Source organism: Electrona antarctica, assembly GCF_951216825.1.
Source record: "Electrona antarctica genome assembly, chromosome: 10".
Taxonomy (NCBI): Eukaryota; Metazoa; Chordata; class Actinopteri; order Myctophiformes; family Myctophidae; genus Electrona; species Electrona antarctica.
This window is the reverse complement of record NC_136791.1, coordinates 31875024-31893108: the sequence shown is the minus strand read 5'-3', so window position 1 is coordinate 31893108 and position 18085 is coordinate 31875024. Positions and strand designations below refer to the sequence as shown.

At 43.8% G+C, this 18085-nt stretch overlaps 1 long non-coding RNA gene across 1 annotated transcript in view; it reads left to right on the top strand.

Moving 5' to 3' along the window:
• The window catches only part of LOC306931026, an 81084-nt gene that overhangs the window by 31675 nt on the left and 31324 nt on the right, over nucleotides 1-18085 (top strand). Inside the window, exon 3 of the long non-coding RNA XR_013790954.1 lies at nucleotides 17466-17627. This is a non-coding gene — a long non-coding RNA (uncharacterized lncRNA). The remainder of the gene's footprint in view (nucleotides 1-17465; nucleotides 17628-18085) is intronic.

Below are 18085 nucleotides of genomic sequence, written 5' to 3'. Positions count from 1 at the left end.
ATAGGGTTTTTCAGAAAACTGTCATGATTTAGAAGACATGTGTAGAATCGTCCTCAGGTCTAAATGGGTTAACAAAACGCTTTTTGTTTTAACGAAAAAATATCACTTTCCCTATACCGTTAAGTGGTTAAAGTATAGACCTCACTGTGCTGCAGCCAGACATTCAGGAGCGTTTTCAGAGGCAACAACAAATCTTAATTCAGTTTTATATCTGTGGTCATGATGAGGACCCCGGGAGGTCACAGAGGTAACCCCGTTCAGAGCAGGGGCCACCTTAATCCTCCCCAACAGCCTGCTATACCACCGTCCACGCTATCAACGCCAATGCAGCCGAAAATCAAAGTCAGGCCCAGTCAGGTGTTCATAAGCACCGCCTTGAGCGACGCCAGGCAGCTGGAGGTGGAATTCTTTGATTAGAGCCCTTCACTCTCAACCATAACCTATATCCTGTCCCAATCATCGTCGTCCCATATGGGTGATGTAATTGCCTCAGTGATTTAAAGCCCCCGACCGGACCCCGGCTCCATTCTCGGCGTGCATCTCGGAGATAAAGCATGAAAAGATTGTGGCAGTTAATCTGTTCACGGACCTCTTCCCTCGCACTGTGGAGATCCAACGACCCGTCAGCAATTCCAGATTATACTAATGTGAGAATTTCTCCCCCATCTGCCATAATTACCATGTTACGGAGGGGTGTTTTAAATTACATTCGTAATAATGACTGTGTCCAATGGGAGTCGCCAGGCCCTTCCACCTGTGTTTGTGTGCTGTGCGCTCGCGTGCGTGTGTGTGTGTGTGCGCGCGTGTGTGCCGTCCCTTAGATATTATGCACAGACGTTTCGGGATGGGAGGCACAAAACTATATTTCACAGGACAATTTTGACATGCTCTCCTGCCTTTTGAATTTGACAGACAGTGGTGCACCGGCGTTCTAGGAGAACCACAAATCAATCCACTATCCTGTTGTTTTCAAGGAGAGAGCAATGCTCGCCCTGATATGACTTGCAGAAAACCTGCTCAGTGCTCACTCTGGAAATGATTTCTGACTGAAATGTACCGTGTGACTTGAAGGGGCTGAGCTGCCTGAGCAAAGGACATATTCTGTTAACTGAATAATGTGAAGTGCCTTTCACACCTTCCTTCCTTAGTTTAACCCATTAAAACCCACTAACCATTCTTTTATAAAATATAAAAAGAATATAAAAATAGCAGATGATGCGTATTAAAATGTCGAATATACATTACATTTTTAACTCAAAAGGGCCACCCTGGAACAAAATATTTTGAGATGGGCCAAATATATACCCATCATTTTTGGGGTTCCTTAACTTTCTTGACGTAAAAAGGTTTGAGCACCACACTGATATATAGAAACATCCGTTTTTCAGAAAACAGTTTAGAAGACATTCTACAAATGTTGTAGAATCGGCTTCAGGTAATAAATGGGTTATTAATTACAAATGTGGGGAGAAAATCTCTGTCATTCTTCTCGATACGGATTTACGCTTCAGTGGTGTCTCCTCATGAATCGTGGTGTCCCATTCTGTCGCATGCTGACAAAAGCCTACAAGCGTTGCATCCACGGCTGTGTTGTGAGTTTTCTGATCTTCTATTTTCGCTGCGACACACCGTTGCAGGACAGCGCATAAATCAAGCCTTCTTATAAGATACCTGTGATTACCCCCAACCCCCCCCCTCCCCCCCAAATGATTTCCATGTGCTCCGTCCCTGTTTAATTGTGGGCCCGGCCAGGAAAGGGCCCAGTGCTCGTTAACATTGCTATGCTCTGATCTGGATACAAATTACAGCCACACAAAAGCAATGAATTTCAATCACCTCTCCTGTCTACGCTTGTAGATTGGCTCTGCGTCAAACTGTCGTTAGGGGCCCGTCCGCACATTTCACAGGATGTGAGTGTTAAGCGGAGGGGACATCATTCATGCGCTCTTTGTTAATCAATCATTAAATAAAGAATGAAGTCAAACAAGGGAAAAAATATATACAGAGATTCCTGGAGGGGTAGTTTTTTGGCTTGAATTAAATGGACCATGAAAGCATGTCACTATGTGTGTGTGGGGTACACATATAGTATACATGATTGTCTACTATATTGTAGTGAAGACCAGCCATGCAATAAAGACATAAAGAAGTAAAAAAATATATCTTGAGCATCTCAGTGGCCTTCTGGGGGTCGCCAAATTATTTTGGGGGGTCCCCAAATTATTAAAAATAAAAATATTGCAACTGAATGGCTGGGAAATGGAAATTAAGAGTTTGCATAGTACATGCATAAACATTCCTTTATGATTGTATCTGGTTTCAGTATTCATTTATGATAAATATCATCGCGAGGATCGCAAGACATGGCCAAAGCATTTCCGGGGGTCCCCAGCCAAAAACACACATCCAATGCCTCCCTGCTTGGCACTCAGCATCAAGGGTTGGATTGGGGGGTTAGATCAACTACAAATGATTCCCGCGCACGGCTGTGGCTCACTGCTCAATAAGAGATCGGTCAAATGCGGAAAACACATTTCGCATACAGCAATGTACGTGACATAGTAGACTTGAACCCTATTCTGGGCATGTCATAATTGGCAGACGTTGTGCATAGACCTCTTATCAGAAGACGTCACCCTGATAAGAAGCAGTATGCTTGCGCAGGCTGGCACCACATGAACCCTACACAAAGCTACACAACATTTGTATCTTTGTAGCTGAAGTTGAAACTAGTTCAACTTTTTTGTGGCTTTGTAGCTTTTGCAGCAGCTACAAAGCAATGAATGGTAGCTTGTACCTTTGTATCTGCCAACGTTATTGGGCATCGTTTGGGAATTGATTACATGAAACAGTCACCTGTGCGTCTCAATCTTTGTAAACAAATAATTGGCCTATTGCACTGCGTTGTGACCAATAGACCCCTGGGCGACCCTGGCAAATGGTCAACGTAGTATAGGGTTTTAGAGGTTAAGGGTCACACCGCACGAGCTCGCCTCAGTTTTGTGTGTGTGTGTGTGTGTGGGTGTGTGTGGGTGTGTTTTCATCCTGTGTTTGTGTGCCCGCCACGAACCCTAGTATACAGTTACTGTGAAAATGCAATTGTGTCAAATAAGACATTGGCTAGCGGCCAACTTCATTAGACGGTTCTCCGCGGCGTTCGTTGGGGCAGGCTGAGGCATGACCGTGACGTTGCCTCATGGAAAACACTCGCAGCATTTGAAATGACAGCGGCCAGTTATACGCAGTTGGCAGTTTGATCAGCCATGGCAATGCAATGTAATACATCCTGACCGTCAAATGGAACCACTCAACCTGGCGTCCCTATTTTGGGCTTGGTGAAAAAGCTGATCTACAAGCTCACAAGGCTTGTACATTGGATATTATTGACATCACATGATGAAGTGATGAACTAAAACCGTTAACTCTGAGAGAGTATAGGAATGGACCTTTTATGCTTTCAATTATTATTCAAGGTTCAAGGAGTTTTGTTGTCATTCCATACAAGTACAGAACGAAGTTTGATTACCCAGGTCCTGGTCAGGCATAAAAGAAGTAAAATACAGTACGTCTAAAAACACTAAATATAATTAAAACCTATAGTGCAAAAAAAGCAGTTGCACAACCCACTGATATTGCACGTGCCCATAAGAAGCAGCAGCAGCACTAAAAACAGCATTAAAAGAAACCGTTCATGTGTCACGGCTCAAGTTCATAATGCAGAGTTCATGTGTCCTCAGCAGATCACTGGTGCAAAAGGTCACAGTTCAGGGTCTAGAGTTCATGATACTCACAGCTACAGGGAAGAAGCTATTTTTCTTCCTGGTGGTGCTGACCTTAAGGGCCGATTCATACTCCTATTTTACCACTGTTTCGGCGCTGTAGTGCCGAAATGATTTCGGCTCGTCAGAAATTTTCAGTAGCACCGAAGAGCCGACTTTGGGACGGTACCCGCCCCCCCCGAACCTCAAATGACGTCACATTGTAGGCTCTATAGAGCCGAACCGACTTTTATTCGGCTCTAAAATAGGAGTATGAATCGCGCCTAATACTGCGCAGCCTCCTGCCCTACAATTAGCCACATGAACTGAGCTTGTTGATCGGCTGTTTGATTAAGACGGGTGTAGACGAAAAAAACAGAAGAAAACAGTCAAAGTACTTTGTAACTCAAGTCTAAAACCAAGACGTTTAAGTGATTAAATTGACAATCTGGTGTCACAGTGTTGACAGCCTTGTTGATGAAGGGAGGCCATCGAACGAATCCTACAAGAATGATGTTTTGCCAGGCTATAGATGTAGATACCAGACCGCTGGCAGTGCATGGCATCTTCACCTCCCATCATAATAAACACAAATCCTCAGCTTATCTCCTATACCACTGGCGGGGTATATGTACTGTATGTACATCACTTACAGTAAATCTCAGGCACCATTTATCAACCTGCCTGCGTGCGTGCGTGTGTGCGTGCGTGCGTGCGTGCGTGCGTGCGTGCGTGTGTGTGTGTGCGCGCGCGCGCGCGCGCGCGCGCGCGCGCCGCCCGCCCTCACAGCGCCTGCAGTGCGTGGCTGTATGACAATTCGTGCAGCAGCTTCTGTGCTGTGTTGTTTATGGTCACCCCCCACACCTGTGGGATTGCGCTGAAGGCGACAGAATAAAGCCGCCTTTAAGCTCTTAATATATCTTCCTCTGTCCACAGGTCTGTCTGGAAAGCCCCCCCACACCCCCCCTGTGGCACAGTGCAGTAAAGCTAGGGTGAAATCTCTGCCTTGACTGTTAATGACACCGCCTGGATCAATCTCCTCTGGAACTTACATCTCTGTCAACCTTTCTCTCTCTCTCTCCCTCTCTCTGCACTCTCGTTCTTTGTATCTCTGTCCCAAATCACGCATCTTTCACTCACGCTGCTTCTGTGTTTTTCTGGCCCTGACTCTCTGTGTGTGTGTGTGTGTGTGTGTGTGTGTGTGTGTGTGTGTGTGTGTGTGTGTGTGTGTGTGTGTGTGTGTGTGTGTGTGTGTGTGTGTGTGTGTGTGTGTGTGTGTGTGTGTGTGTGTGTGTGTGTGTGTGTGTGTGTGTGTGTGTGTGTGTGCGATATTCTGCATCTCGATGGACTGTGCCCACATCATGGCGAGGAGAGGTGCTCTCCCGTTGAGCTGCAACGTCCTCTTTACAGTTCTCTTACAATTACACGCGGTCCATCTCCAGACAAATCGAATGGGTCGGCTTGTCTCCGCGGCTCTGTATGCAGTTCTGCCCGATCGATGCGGCATCACAGTTAATACCCTCCTCTTGTTTTCTTTTTTTATCTTCCCGTGGAGCGGCGCAGCGTTCGTCCGTCCGTCCGGACGAACGGACAACGCCCATCGACGTCGGCGGCGGCTTCTGCTCTCCTCAGATCAGAGGCTCGCCCTCGCCCGGAGGGAGGTATCTGGTCGATGGTGGCCCGCTCAAAGTGATCAGGGTCATCAGCCACGAGATCAATGGGTGCTGCTCGTCCCCCATCCTGACGGCGCTTGTCAGAGTTTTCCTGTACGTCTTAATGGAAAACACACTGAACGGGTCAATAAATCTAAGAATCAATGGCGGTGGGAGGGGAGGGCGGGGTGAGGGAGGGACAGGATACAATCCCTGGCTGAAAGTGACGTCCCGCTGGGGCTTAGAGATCAGGTTCTGTGCCTGGAAAGTCCTCCATGTGCACACTGACGCTGACTGTCACATAATACAAGGCTCGCACCTTTTTTTTCTATATAAATATTGCTATATTATATACTATAGGATATTATAGATGTTTTGAATGCGGGATAAGTGCGGTGCGTCCCAGTTAGCTGCTCCAGTGAAATACTTTGGGAAAAGGGAAATAATCTGTTAGTTAGTAACTGTTAGTTAGTTATCGGGGCCGATCACATCATTTTCATTTTCATTCATTTTCCTTGTATCAATATTATTAATATTATATGCATATCATGATATTAAACTGGATATTGTATACTATTGTGAACTGGCATAAGTGTTCTATAAAAATCGGATCGGGAAGAATCTGTATCGGCAGATACTCAAAATCAAATGATTGGAATTGGATCTGGAGAAAAAAAAACATGATCGGGACATCCCTAGTCGCAGCTGTAATAAATAAAATTAATTATAAAATATCAAACATTATTAAGAGAATTAAAAGTTATGCACCAAGTTAATGTTTTCAAGAAATATACCGAACTTCAACTGGTTAATTAATTAAAGATAATCTCAACTTTTTTTGCTAGAATATTTTGTTTTACTGTATATAAGTTAGAGCAGGTGTCATGTAGGTTTAATGTTGGCTATATCTGGACCATACCTTGTGACAGGCCAACACACAGACACACTAATGCGTTCCATTAGGTTCTGTGAGTCATGCAGCATCGTGATGCTCTTACATGATACCAAGTTATCGCGTGGAAACCTCATGTGAAACTGTTTGTGGATCTGCGACGTTGATGAGGCTTTTGTGTGACGCTGTAGTATGATCAAGATGTAGCGATGTTATAATCCAGATAGAGGTGGTGGAAACCTGGGCGCCCGCTGGCCTAGTGGTCCAGGCGCATGCCACATATAGGCTCTGGCCTGACAGCGCGTTCCATGGACAGGTGGAAACCTGTCCATGGAACTGCAGCAGGTTCAAGACAGCAGGTTCAAGACTAAATATATTGACGATTTCGTCAACGAATAAAAACTACCGGTAGACTAAAATGTTTGGAATGGACAAGGGATCCAGTATAAGTCAAATGACTTATACTGGAGTCATTTGACTTATGACAGCAATATTTGCTGTCAAAGTCAACACTGGAGACCTCCAGAAGAGATGATTTGTAAATGATGATTTGTATTGTGTAAAAAGAAAAAAGAGTATTTAACATTTTCCAAACATTTACTATATTCAAAATAGCAGCTGTACAAGCTCACATCATGGCACGAAGACCCATGTGCTGTGAGCTGCTTTGTGAGAATGCAATGCAATGTTTGAAAGATTTTGACAGTGGAATTGTAAAGTACTGTACTGTAGCTTATAAATATATTGAACCAATAAAATGTGTTAACAATTAACTTATGACTACATAATAACTATCTCGATCCTGTGATCTATTGTACACTGATCCTTTTTTCAATTTCCTGAAAAGTGATAGTTGTGGACATAATCTTTCCACCCAATAGCGATGATATACAGTCCAGGCATTTTAGTTGTTCTGCATCCGATGTCTTTAGAGATTTAGAGCATAAAGTGGCTGTTTGTGTATAGTGTGTGTGGGTGTGCACATTTTAATTTACTGTGTATGTGTGTCAAATAGAGCTAGAGTCTACATGCACTCATTTCGTCAAATCTCAGTGTCATGTCCTGTCTCATAGTGCACAACAAAATAATGTAATTGTTATATATTATGTTATTACAAAGACAATATGAAATTATGGCCGCCACGCCGCCCTACACAGCAACACCGAATAAAAAGCATGATTTAAACCAGTAATAATATCCAAGCAGTTGTGCATAAAATCAATGATTTAGACTGTTTTGTGTTTTTCAGTGTCTGGGATTGTACAGTATTCATAATTCACAGAAACACAGTTTTTCAAGATAACATAATAACAAAGTGATTGACAGCTGGTGCTGATGAATTGCTCCTTCCGTCACCTCTGACACGGCAGTCTGTATGTTAATGAGCTCTTGGAAAATGATACGTCAACAGACATGTTTAAATGTGTTAATTATTCATCATCATCAGTTGAACATGTAATGAAACGTACTGCGGGTCACTTGAATGGTGATTTTACATTTACTGCACTGGCATTTTTGTTTGGAAAGCAGATTACAACGTGGGGTGAACGGGGGTCCAGCTGTAAATGTAAGATTGTTTGCTTTTTAAACGCTTTAACTCCTGTCTACTTTTTTAAGGTCAACTAATTTTATGGTATAGTGCAATAATAGAATATCGTCTGTCGGGTGGAAACCTCATGTCCAAAACTGTTGACGGAGCCCTGCCTGAAGCTCATAAACCCAGTATCTCTCCTAGACAGTCAAGCAAAGATTCCCTCTTGGATGAGTGGTAATATATAATAATAATAATCCTACTATAAATGCGCCACGTCTCTGTGTGTGTGTGTCTGTGTGTGTGTACGGTTGTAATGCACGTAACTCGAGAACCGTTTGCCCCACCAACTTCAAATTCGACACATGCGTTCCGCACCCCCGCAGGAAGTGCAGTGCCCGGTATCGAGTCGGTCGGACCCACGGTTCTCCAGAACCACCACAAAAGGCTCTGGTCAGGCTCTGCCAGTGGGCCTAATCAGCCTAAAGCCCCTCACCTGTACAACTTCCAGCCTCTGCCTCAGCCAATTGATTGCCATGGCAACAGTATGGGCACAAAAGGGACACAGACAGATAGTTAAAACGGGTGCTATGACAAGTTGACAACGGGTATTATTAGGTTCCCAAGTTGCATCGTTCTCAAGTAGGCCGGTGGCCGATGGGCACGTACAAGTCTAGTAATAATAATAACCTTTATTTATATAGCAGATTCCATGCCATGAATGCTGCGCAAATGCTTTACAGAGCAATAAAGAAAAAAGAAAAGCAAAAACATAAAATAATATTCAAATAATATCGAACATAAATCGACATTAAAATATGTGAGTACATGTTCAACACTAAAAGAGAGAGTGAAGAAATAGGCCTTGAGCTGTGCTTTAAAGAGGTCTACTGGAGCTGCATGTCTAAGGTGTAGTGGAAGAATATTTAAGTTGTCGGCCTGTAGAAGCAGAAAGCTGCTTCACCGTGTTTTTTATATGCCATTTTAGGCACTTCGAGCAGGTCAAGGTGGCGGTTAGGGACATATCTAGGCAGGCAGTCATAGAGGTAGGATGGTGCAATACCATTGAGAGCTTCATAAACAAGTAAAATAAACTTAGTTGTAGTCTGTCAGTCTTGGCAGAAGAAAGTGCAAGTGCATTGCAGAAATCAAGTCGAGAGAAAACAAAAGCGTGGAACAATGTTTTTGCATCGTCTAATGACAGATAGGCTCTAATTCGTGCAATGTTTCTAAAATGAAAGAAGGCAATCTTGTTAGCATGATTAATGTGTGTATTGAAATTCAATTCAGAATCAATGCTAACCCCCAGGTCCCTTACTTTCCACAGTCAGGATGTTTGGTTTTTCCCCATGCAATTAACCTGTGTCCGGGTAGCTTAGTCAGTAGAGATCTCGCCTTTGGACCACAAGTTCATGGGTTTGATTCTCATGGGCACCGCCAACTCAGTGTATGAGTAGTCGTGCGGGAAGTACTGGGAGCTGATGCTTGGTGGGCGCACCACCTCCAATCCATCTCCTAGCGCATGGTTACGGGGACAGACTCCCGCGTGTTACCGGCTGATACCGACAATAAGCCACTCCCGACCTACTTCTTAGAATCCTATATGTGTTTTACAGTTGCAATTACCTCTCGCCGTTGCACATAAAAACATAAGGACTGTAGCTTTAAATCCACCCACCTATTGGGTTATAGAGAGAGAGAGATGTGAACATCAATTTGAGTTAAAACGTTTCTATTTTCTATGCAGCTTAACATCTTGCTAAAACCTTTGTCAAGAAGTATTGGTCATGGTCACAAGCAGCTGCAGATAAATTAAATCTCCATGTGGCCTGACAGCTCAATAGATGTTTGTCTCCACGAGGAGGACACTAACTGACTAAAGTATACATGAGTCCACACAGCCCACACTGCTTAGCAGAACCATAGCAACGTAATCCCTGCAATCACTGTCATTTATGCCAATTTACGCCCCATGTTAGCAGAAGTCTAACAAATCAACACAGTTGTGTGTGTGTGTGTGTGTGTGTGTGTGTGCGTGTGTGCGTGCGTGCGTGCACGCGCGCGCGCACTTATGGATTACTGTATGTGTGCGGAAATGCAAAATACATGCCCCTATTTATCATGTGCGCGGTTAGTCGCCTTCCTTCCACATGAATGTGTACTGTGTGTGTGTGTGTGTGTGTTTCATGTTTCTCATGCGTGTGTGGTCAGTTGCCTTCCTTCCGCATGTAGCCTACTGTAAGTGTGTTTGTGCGTGCGTGCGTGTCTGCGTGCACACCAGTGCGCACAAACAGTATAATGCGTGTGTATTTCTCTTATACGTGTGTGGTCAGCGGTGTGCGTTCTCAGTGTCAGTCGTGTAGTCACTCTGGCTACAGGGATCTCATGGCTGCGGTGCGTTTACCGGCATCATGCCCGCTCCCCTCCCCTCCCTCCCCAGCCACCTCTTTAATTACCCTGGCCTATTGATCCTCCCCGGGACACGGCGCTCCAAGCTGCACCGAGTTAATGACTGATTATTCCCCTCCTCCCCTGGGGAGCGGGCAGGGGAGCAGGCAGCCGGGCATGCATGGGGGACAGTAGTGGTGGAACAAGTAGGCCTAGGCCCATACTCTCCGATACTACAATGTAGAAATATACTCGGCTGCAAGTAACAAAATAAGTCCTGTGTTTTTCAGTTACTCAAAGTATTGACGTCAAAATATACTTACCAAAGTGAATTTACGGTTACACACATTTTTCAAAAGTACCGGTATTTAAATGACAAAAGAAAAGAACGGCTATATCTACAAGGTTTGTATGTCTGCTGTTTCCGAATAACCTAAGTATATAAAATAGGGCTGAAGTGGTTAATATATTGTTTGGTATTAATTATCAAAAGTAAATATAGTAACTGATGCGGTCAAATAATTGTAGTGGAGTAAAAAAAAGGATGATATTTGTCTCTGAGAAGTACAGGAAATTGGAAATGATCCGGTAAAGTAAAAAAAAACAAAAAAAAAACTCCCAATTGTACTCAAGTTCAGTACTTGAGTACATTGAGTATTTAGTTTCTTTCCGCCACTGCCAGTTAATGACAGATTATTGCCATCCTCCCCTGGGGAGAAGGCAGGCAGCCGGCATGGGGACGGCTGGAACCCCAGAGCGTGGGGCCCTGCTTTGGAGTTTTATTCACGCTCCCTCCACCTGCAGCTCACCTGATAGCAGACCTGGGTCAAACTGTAGCCCTATTTGTGATTAATACTTTGTTTGTTTATTTCCCCCCCCTACCGGTTTAAAGTCTCAGGCGGGTGGAACTCGGCTCACAGAGAGAGGCGAGATTGTTTTTGTTGTTTTGTTTTTTTCCCGGGCAGCAGCAAAGGGTCCGTTGGAGGTTGCACTGACTCGCGTGGCACAGTAATGACTATACGTTCCACTCGTGTGGTAGTAACCTCGCGTCACCAGACTTTCCACCTCGGAGGAAAGCCTGGTATTCGTTCCAAACTGGCCTGTGTGATCCGGTCTATAGGCCACGGATACTGGGGAAAAAAAAGCTGTGGTTCAGTTCCGGTGTGCTGGTTCCATTTCTGTGTTTGCTGCTAAGCCAGTAATAATCCATCACTAGCCTATTCCTCACTGTTTGATGATGAATCGAGTAACTACTACTTTAGTCTCACCAGTTGCTACGAGTTGGAATAGAAGATGAATATACCAAACAAACTATTCATATAAGTTTATATAAACTACGCCAGGAACCTGAAAATGGTATTGATCCCAGGCTATCTATCTGGTAGTAAAAGCAGCAAAGAAAGTGAAAATGACTTCCTGATTAGACTTGGGTATGTCAGACTAGAGCTACTGTGGCAAGGATCTAATATAAGATAAACCCACCTGGCTTCGGTTTACATTCCATTCCATTCATCTATGTCTGCATGAATTCACTGAATACATTATAGCAAGTAGTATAAAACCGATACAAGTTGACCTGAAAGTAGATCATTTCCAATACGGTATAACTGATATTAGGGCAGCCGTAGCTGAGTGGGAGGCCGTTTGGGAATCTGAAGGTTTCCGGTTCGACCTAGCCTTGTTTCCCTGCGTTCCGTGAATTTGTTTTGTGACAAAACAAATTTGTTTTGTGACAATAAAAAGTAAATACTCCCACTATTCTATTCTTGTTGTCTTATTTTACTTCACCTTATTCTTATCGTCATCACTGGGTGACGTTCGCCATTCTCGTGCACGTTTTTTATGTCCCTCAGAGAGAGAGAGTGCAGAGATGAATAATTCACAACGGGAATGGGGAAGTGCGGAAAGTGCGATGGGAAGACACAGGAGGTGAAGATGACAAGCCATGAAGTGCGAAGATGAAGAGTGGGATTGACAGAGCCGGAGGTGTCGGGCGAGAAGTTTCCAATGAGGCACTTATACCGTGTGATTGATTGTGATTGATGTTCCTGATAATCAGCTCCCGCGGCTTTGATACCCTGACACCTCCATATTGCCTTCCTGCCTCCGCCACACACACACACACGCACACGCACACGCACACGCGGCCACAAAGGCCGATAATACACTCGGACTGCATCTTCAAAAACACAAGGCGCTCATGCAGTACAAATTAATTCTGGCCAACTACCCTCGTGCCTGATGTGTACTTGGTTGCACACAGGAATAGCTGATCTACAAGCTCACAACGTGTCGCACCGCAACACACCGTGAGCTTTTAGATCGGCCATTTCCTATGCGCCACGGCGCCCAAAGAAGTATAAAATAGGCTTCGCCGTTCAGCACATGGAGCCCTCTCTGCCTCACAACTGTCATCCATTTACTGCTCTTGATGAGCCATATCACCCAAATCGTCTCCTAAAATGAGAATACAGCAGAGCGATAAACGAGGCGGATTAGAGAATCCCTGGTTCTTTTTCCTTTTTAATGAGAGCTGATGACGGGCCCTACGGGGCTTTTACTGTCGCTCTGGAAGCGGGACGGGAGGGTGAGACGCGAGGAGCTGATTGGAGGTGATGGCCTACAGCAGCGCTTCTCAAACTTTACAGAGCCCACTTGAAAATGTGTAGCCTGGTAAACTCTCCTGGTCACGGAATTCCCTTTTTTTCTCCATTCAGCAGACTGAATGAAAACGGAAAGTCAAGTCAAGTAAATTTTATTTATATAGCACATTTAAAAACAACAGCAGTTGACCCAAAGTGCTTTCCAGAACAGGTAGACCGTAGTCTATCACAGTGCAATAATAAAACATGTAATACAATCGAAAGAAAACAGGCCAAAACAAACAAAATAACAACAAAAACAAAACAATGAACAACAATAAACACTAAAAACTTCACACTGTATTAAAAGCCAGACTAAAAAGGTGTGTTTTCAGGTTAGATTTAAAAATCTCCAGGGTGGGGCTAACCTTGATGTGGGTTGGAAGATTGTTCCAAAGTATGGGACCAGCTACAGAGAAAGCCCGATCACCTTTGGTTTTTAGATTTGAGGGGGGGACTGCAAGGAGTTTGAGAGTGGAGGATCTGAGTGTGCTGGTGGTAGGGGGAGCTGTTAATAGTTCAGAGATGTAGGAAGGGGCAAGGCCGTTTAGGGATTTAAATACAAAGAGGAGTGATTTGAATTGAATGCGGAATTTGACAGGTAACCAGTGTAGTTTTGCCAAAGCAGGGGTGATATGATGAGAAAAAGTGATTTCTGCGACCGGGAGGGTTTACCAGGCTAACCCATCTGACCACAGCATGTTTATTTTAATTATCAATGAATCGATTGTGTTGTGGCATACCTTGGATCAATGGAACTAAGATTAAAGCAACTATATGTACTTGAATTTTAATGCTTTAACTATTTAGCCGTAGGCCTATCTAGATAGGAAGAAAATAAACTAATAATAAAATAAAAACTTTATTTATATAGCACCTTTCATGTCATAAAATGCAACGCAAAGTGCTTTACAGGGCAGAATAAGATACAAACACAAACGTAAAATAACAGTTAAAGGAGCATTCAGTGATTTGGGTGATTTGGAAAAAACCCCGGTCCACCCCGGTAACAAGATGTGCACATGCACACGCTCTACAGTGGGGGAAGTACAACAGACTAACAGCACGTGCACCAAGGCCCGCCCCACTCGATCATGATTGGAGGAAGGCCCCTCTCATCCTGATTGGATGAAGGCTTTGCCACCCAAAGCCCAAACCGAAACTAGGGTTTTTTGACCCCAGGGGCTCACTGGGGACAGGGAGGAACTCCTTAAATGGTCAGCACACTTTATAGTAGGGAGGAGTATCGAAAAAATAAGAAAAAATACGTGATATTTGAATTAAGTGAAATCACTGAATATACCTTTAAGCAAGCAAAAACACAGTAGCCTTAAGACAATAAAAAACAAAAAGCGCTGCTCTGCTCTAGGCTAATTTATCAATTTTCTTCATATATTTTTATTAAAATCTTTTCTAGTTATTTGGGGGGCACTTGCAATAACCTTGCAGCCCACCAGTGGTCCCCGGCCCACAGGTTGAGAATCTGAATGACCTACTCCTATACTGTATCAACAAACACCTGAGATAAGGGAGCTTTGTGCGATTAATTAGTCCAATATCTTTTTTTCTTCTTTCAGACTTTTTTATGTTTCATGAATATATACATCCACACAAAGCGCCAATATTATGTGGGGATCAAGCAACACATTTGTTATTCATAACGAGATTCTCACCACAAATAATAGACTCATTTTGATGCGAAATAGGCAGGCGATCTTCGTATAATTTATTTGTGACCTTAATAAGGTAGTGCATTGAAAATCTGTTAATTTTGGAGGATCACTGCCATACCATGAAGTATAAATGACGCCTGACAGACAGCTTACCTTTCTATCTTTCTATCTATCACCCTATCTGACTCTCTCGCTCACCGCCTTTCCCTCCCTCCATCCCTCACTTTCTTAGGCTCTCTCTTCTCTCTGAGGCATATATAGTACAAGCTTTCCCTATTCAGCAAACTTCAGTTTTTGTTTGTTTGTTTTTTGTTTTTTTTCTGATTTTCCTCGGCTGGAACACCTTTGGGGAAATAAGGCAAGGTTTATGAGCAGTGATCTTTACCCATCTCTCCTCTGGGACCTTTGCGTGGGTCGGAAATATGAAGGGATGAGTGATGAATATTGAGATCAGGAGGGAGAAAGTGACATGCAGAGAGAGAGAGAGGCTGACATTATCCATGATTCAGAACCACTGTGGTAACAGAACCTGCACTCATCAAGGACCTCACCTTTTAATTAATCTCACATATTATTAAATGTCATGCTTGATTACATACAAACCCCTCTATGATTATGTCAGTACCGTCACAGTTGTGTGACCCCCTTCCACCTCCCACGGCAGAAAAACGGCCGTTCCCCGTTCCGCTTTTCTCACATGACAATCGGCGATATACAAGGTCAAGATCTACAAGCATATGATGTATGATGTACGATGTACTGTATATTGCATATATCATGCAACGCGGAGTGACAGTGAAGGAGAGAGGGGAACCAGTACAGTATGCAGAGTAGTGAAGGGCTATGTAGTACAGTGTACAGGGTTATGCTCCTGCTGAGCCAGACCAAATACTATTTGAATGTTCATTTGCTGACTTCACATGACTCTGCCCTCGTTTCTTTGCACCTCCACTGGTGTGTGTGTGTGTGTGTGTGTGTGTGTGTGTGTGTGTGTGTGTGTGTGTGTGTGTGTGTGTGTGTGTGTGTGTGTGTGTGTGTGTGTGTGTGTGTGTGTGTGTGTGTGTGTGTGTGTGTGTGTGTGTGTGTGTGTGTGTGTGTGTGTGTGTGTGTGTGTGTGTGTGTGTGTGTGTGTGTGTGTGTGTGTGTGTGCGCGTGCGCACGTGCGTGCGCGCGCAACACAACTGAAGCAGCACCGAGCCGCACCGAGCAGCACCGACAAAAAAGGGGAACATTTTGCAAACGCATGCATATGATTAATGTTCTGCTGCACGTCATCCATCCCTGCCACCCACCAACGTATGCTATACATTACCCAGAAAACCCTGCATGGGCTTCTCAACAAAGATAGCAGAACATACAGTATGGGAAATCTATCTTGAAGTCGTACTCTTGACAGGACGGTATTACAGTAGAGAAATTAACCAACTTCCATGATGGCTTTTGTGTGGAAGAATCGCCATTTGTCATTTGAGAAGTTCAATTATTTATATCGTTCACAAGCACGACTAAAGGCCGACCGTCCTTTTGGACAACAGTCCTTTGGACAGTCATGTTAATGATGTGATAAGCGAGGCACTGAACAGTCTAATTAGTCTGCATTGTTGATTACTAGATACTGCTGTGTTCCTACAGCTTGTTTGCTCCCAGGACTGTGTACTCGTAATTAGTGTTAGGTATTCCTAATCATCATTAGTCACAAACGATAATGAACGACTAATAACTGGCCCTATGCATTTCTCTTCTCCTCTACTCTCTCTTGTCTCTTCCATCGTACACCATAAAATCATGTGTTCATTTTTTGTTTGGTTAATTTCTTTTTTTAAGCTAACCCATGAAAATGGCAACTAAATCATTATCTGTTTACTTGGATGTCTCCAGGTTTGACACAGTCAGAAAGGGTGTGATGTCACAAGCCAGATGCGAATCAAAGCCTCCTAAAGGTGTGCATTGATCGGTGCGTTTTTTATTTTGGTTTCACTTATAAACACAGTTGTTTATATAGTTGTTAACTATGGAATCATGCGCTTTTTTCTGTCCGTTAAAATCCCCATTCATTGTGCCCAGGACTTCACTATGACATCATCAGGGATGATAGGAAATCAGGGATAATAGTAAATGCGACCTGCTGTCACAATTAAGCCCATATATGGAGATTCCTGATGTCATCAATGTTAGTGTATGGATATATGTCAGAATCTGTTGTGACATTCCATATGTTGATCCTTCCCCATCCATCCTTCCTCTTCGATGTCTCCCTTTTGACTGATACCTGTCCATTTAAACTCTAGATGGGCCTGCCCCAAAGTTATTTCAGTGCATCCGCGCCCGGAGCTGGCCTGTTATGGCATTCCATATGTTGATCTGACCTCATCAAACCCTGTACACTCAAGACATGCTCCATAGGTCGCTTCTAGCCCTCAGGTGTCTTATTGCTATAGAGTGCCGAAGTCCTGACGTCACTTGCTCATCCCCTGGTTCACAGAAGTTTCTCTATGGAGAATCACATTATGTCATCGTGGAATCGTCTCATATAAGAATTGTGGTACAAAAATATATACAAACTGTCTCTGTGATATTGTCGGGGAGGTGTCTCTGTATCATTTACGACAGTCAGTCACTCATATTTGATACAATGATGATCTGTTTCCGCCGGGATGATTTGTTTATTTTTCAAACACAGTTCTTATATGAGGTGATCTAAGATCTCCCCTATGGAGATTATAATACAAATAGAAATGTGCACAAACCCTGGGAACAGCCGTCAGACTTTGGTGCTCTATTGTGTTCCATTGTACAGCACCTTGTAAGATTGTTTCGAAAGGTGCTTTATAAATAAAATGTACTTACTTACTTTCTTACTTATACTTAAAGTACAACATATGCTTTGAACTGCTTGAACCCTATATACGGGCTGTTTGGTGTCCCCCAGGCCTCTATACTATAGAGGAAGGCCGAAGAACACCTGGCGCAGGGACCTTGAGACTGACAGTGTGGACTGACATGGAAACAGCTGGAAAAGAAGGCCCAGGATCAGGACTCTGGCGGACTGTAGTCAACGGCTCCATGAAAAGGAGCGATAGGCATAAGTAAAGTAAGTAAGTAAGGCCTCTATAGGTCCCGTCCTTTTTTCCCTCTACACTCTTTGCTGAAAACAGCCCTCACGGTGCATTGCGAGCTTGCAGATCGGCGATTTCTGCCGAATGTTCACCACAGAATAGGATTCACATTAAAACAGCGGCAGCGATATGTTAATTTCCATCAGATATCCGTCTATACACATGCTCGATTTACTGACTATCTGTCACAAAGAATATAATTATCATAATGATAATTATACATTTTTTGCGCTTCTCTCTCTTATCTTCCATGCTGCCTGTGACCCTCTCTCTCTCTCTCTCTCTCTCTCTCTCTCTCGCTGTCTAGCTCTCTCCCTCTCGTTGCACAGTGATTCACGATGACCCATGGGGGTAGTGGTACAGACAGTGTGCTCAGATGGATGGGGTTTTAATGATGTTGTGCGTCTGCTGCCAGTGGAGTGATGTTGTGCTT